Source organism: Trichosurus vulpecula, chromosome 8 (assembly GCF_011100635.1).
Source record: "Trichosurus vulpecula isolate mTriVul1 chromosome 8, mTriVul1.pri, whole genome shotgun sequence".
NCBI lineage: Eukaryota > Metazoa > Chordata > Mammalia > Diprotodontia > Phalangeridae > Trichosurus > Trichosurus vulpecula.
In genome coordinates this window covers 12,303,216-12,307,572 of record NC_050580.1, presented here as the reverse complement: position 1 = coordinate 12,307,572, position 4,357 = coordinate 12,303,216, and positions in this window count along the sequence as shown.

Genomic DNA, 4,357 nt, shown 5'->3' with positions numbered 1-4,357 from the left:
GCATCATCTCTTCCAGCTTTCATTTAAGATAAACTTCCATATCTACAGTGGTCTGAGATATATACAAAGCCTTCCTCCCAAATGGAAAGTAGGTGCTATTATGATCTCTGTTTTACACATGGGAAGACTCTGTCCCAGAGAAGTGCAAGGGCCTCATTAATAGTCACACAGCTACTAAGAGTCAATCTGGATTCAAATCCATGTTTCCACTGATTCCTGGCCCAATGCACTTCCATACCCCATCTCTGCCTATGAGCAAAATCTGTCATAACTCAAACCCGAAAGGAAACATTATGGGATGTTGGAGCAACTCCCGTAGGGTTTGATAGCTATTGCACTGAAATAGAAGAAATCCAGGTGGAAGGAACTATTCATATGTGTGTGTGTGTGTGTACATATATATACATACATACATATACATACACATACATACATATATATATATATATATGTGAAGAGGTGACATCATCCCCATGAGGAAAAGGCACATTCATCCAGGCTAGGACCAATGGGTGAGGCTGTAATGGAGAACTAGCTCCAACTTGAATTTCTGGCTACTTGTTTCACATGCCCAAGGAGAAAAATGTCACCATTTGAATCTGCCCCTTGCAAGTATTCAAACACAGGAAGATTTCCAAAGTGGACCAATCACCCATAAGTGGGCCCATTGAGCAAACAATGTGGCAGGTATGTATACCGTTGATGATGACTGTATCAAATAAACAGGGTCATTTTCTTGCTTCTGATAAGGTGTGCTCTTTCCCTTCCTTTTTTCCAGAAAGTATTAAGCTCTGCCACCATCTCTGGTCCTGCCATTGCTAAGCTTGGATCTCATCACATGAAGCTGTTGGCACCTCCAGCTTTTGGAAACTGGTAATTATGGTTCTTATTCTTCTAGGAGACTTGCTTCTGAGTTAGACAAAAAGAGAGCATTTCAAAAGAGCTTTGATGGCTTTGTTACCAAAACCTTTTGGGGGTGGAGGCGGTCCTATTAGAATCAAGAATGTGAGGTAAAACTCTTTTAAAAGTTTACCACCTGCTACTTCTTCATTAAAGTTCCCCATCTCTGTGTTTTAGAAGATGTGGAGGGCTTGGCCAGGGCTAGGGCTCAGGAGAGTATTCTCCATTACAGTGGGTGACCACATGAATGTTGTTAGTATGTCATGGTGACATAGGGCTCCAGAAAGTCAAGGCTTTTGTTGCATTGCATCATGGACAAAGAAATTAGTTTTTAAACATTAATGGAAATTCTTCTCCTCTGGGCATAAATATTCTAAACAGCCAATTCTCCTCTGTTTTCTGATGTATATTTAATCTCACTGAGATTATTATGAAATTATCTTCCCTGCTGGCCATAGAACTGAAAGCATGGCTTCTATTTGGTTGCGATAGGGGACAAAAATTGTTTTAAACCTCTTGTGTTGTGGAGTACAGAACATGAAAGCTCATTTGCAAATGTTCCTTTGTCCTTACCTCTGCAACACAACATTTTAATAGTTTCTTTCATGAAGGCTTCATTTCTCAAGCAGAAAGGGAAGTGAGTCAAAATTATAAAAATAAGAGCCATTCCCCAATTGATAAATGATTAAAAAATATGACCAGTTTTGAGATGAAGTAATCAAAACTGTCTGTGGCCTTTTGAAAAAATGCTCTAACTCATTATTGTTTGGAGAAATGCAATTTGGAACAATTCTGAGGTACTACCTCATACCTGTTAGATTAGCTAATAGGACAGAAAAGGAAAATGACAAATGTTGGAAGGGATGTGGGAAAAAAGACACATTAACATACTGTTGGTGGAGTTTTACCACTCTGGTTGCTGGAGTCAACCATTCTGTAGAGCAATTTAGAACTATTCCCAAAGGGCTATAAAACCAGGAATACCCTTTGACCTAGCAATACCACTACTAGGTCTGTATCCCAAAAGAGATTAAAATTAAAAAAAAAAAGAAAAAGGACCAGTACAAAAATATTTATAATAGATCTTTTCTGGGGGGAAAGAATTAGAAATTAAGAGGATGCCCATCAATTGGAGAATGGCTAAACTAGTTGTGGTATATGATTATGATGGAATACTATTGTACCATAAGAAATGATGAGCAGGATGCTCTCAGAAAAACCTGGAAAGATTTGCATGGGCTGATATAAGTGAAATGTACTGCGTACAAAGTAATAGTAATATTGTACGATGTTCATCTATGAATGACTTAGCTATTCTCAGCAATATAGCCATCCAAGACAACTCTGAAGGACTAACGATGAAAAATGCTATCCATCTTCAGAGAGAGAACTGATGGTGTCTGAATACAGATTGAAGCATACTTTTTTTACTTAAAAAAGGAGACAAGCTTTATAGCTTTTTCGTCCATGCGGGTACATGGAATTTGACTTCCACAGAAGAAGCATTTATTAAACACCTATTATATGCATAGTGCTGTGATAAGTGATGGGGTTATGAATACCACTGCCCACCAACAGACAGTCCCTGCACTCAAGAAGCTCACATTTTATGCTAGTGAGGGTGGAGGCTAGAGTTATATACACAGATAAGTATACACATGATGATTTGAGAAGGGAGAGAGAACAGCAACAATTAGGAGCATCAGGGGAAGCATCCTACAGCAGGCAGCACATGACCTGAAACTTGAATGAAGAGATGGAAGCAAGGAAGGAGAATATTCCAGGCATGAAGGACAGACAACCTGTGAGTCACAGGAGCAGCATGGTCTGGTGAAAAGAGCACTGGACCTGATGTCAGGAAGATTTGGGTTCATCTCTCATCTCAGACAGTGTGATAAGTGCCCTCACTTCCCTGGGGCCTCAGTTTCCTCATCTGTAAAGTGGGGGGACTGGATCTGATGGCCTCCAGGATCCTCTCAACCTCTAAATCTAACCATGATCCTTTGAAGCGCAGTGAGTAGACAGTTGGCTGAATCATAGAATTCATGAAGTTGAGCAATGATGCATAATCATTTGCAAAAGATAAATTGGAGTCAGATTGACAATGGCTTTAAATTCAAAGCTGAAGAACTTGTAGTTTTTCCTAGAGAAATTAGGAAGTCAGAGATGATTCTTGAATCAAAAACTAATATGGTCAGGATTATGCTTTAAGAACATTGGCAGCTAAGTGGTTTATAGAAGGAAAGAGGAGATGTCAGAAGTGGAAGCTAGATATCCAAATGAGAGGCTATTTCAGTAGTGTAGGAGGGGTGATGAATGCCTGATGTAGGGTAGGGATTACCTGGGTGGAGAGAAGGGCATGGTTGTGAAATGCCATGTGTTGGAGGAAGGATTGACAAGAATTGGACACCCCCGAGAGGCTATAGGCTTCAAGTCTGTCCAAAGCTTTCATGGTAAAGACTCCTAATACTTTCAATCTAAATCTCTTTGCCTTATTAGGTGCAAGATACCCAAAAGCACCAGGCATAAATGGTGAGAACCTAGGCTCCCCAAGAGACAGCCCAGGGGCAAAAGAAAAATTGATTTCCTCATGTTTCTTTTATAGTATCTGGTTCCAATGATGGAGAGAAGACCAAAAAAAAGCCTGTCTTTCAGTCTTCAGGACACGAGAATTATGGGATCATAGATGTAGCTCTTGTCAGTCATCTCATCCAAATCCCTTATTTGACAAGTGAACAACTGAAGCCAGAGAGGCTTAATGACACCCCAGATCCCGAGAGAATAAGTGGCTGAGCCTGGGTTCAAACCTGAGTCTTTTAGCTCCAAACTAATGCCATACTGTATCCAGTTGAGCCCTTTTAAAGGAATTGATCTTGGGAAGGGATGATCTGATTGAGTGCCTGTAGTACAATTAGATTTGAAGATCTTTCCCACCCATTAATAAGCCATGTGACCTGCTTGCATCACAGGAAGCCTAAGTTACATGTGGCGGGAGGAGCTTCCTGACAGGAAAAGGAAGTTATGTCACAGAAAATGCTGAGAGAGGGAGAGATGTTATGGCTGCTAATGGCCACCCTTGTGATTGTTAGAACTGAACAGGCTGACTTAGCTGTACTGGGAGTTTGTCTTTGGGAAAACCCCAGCAGGGGGTCAGAGAGGTTTTGGGATGTTGAGGCTCCATGTTGTGACATTCTGTATTGAGTGTTTTGGGTTCCTTGCTGTTATGATGAAGTGGACTGACTGGCTGTGGGAGTTGAGAATTTGGGTATGGGATATGGTTCTCTGGTGTCTGAATAAATGGTTTACTTCTTCTACCTTATATGTGGAGAGTCTCATATACTTCGCAATACAGAACTACATAGGCATTTTGACAATTATCATCTACGTTGTTATTATCGCCTTACTGTTTCAGTGCCAAGGGCCCTTCTGGGGACTGAGGGAGTGTGGCTCAGGACTG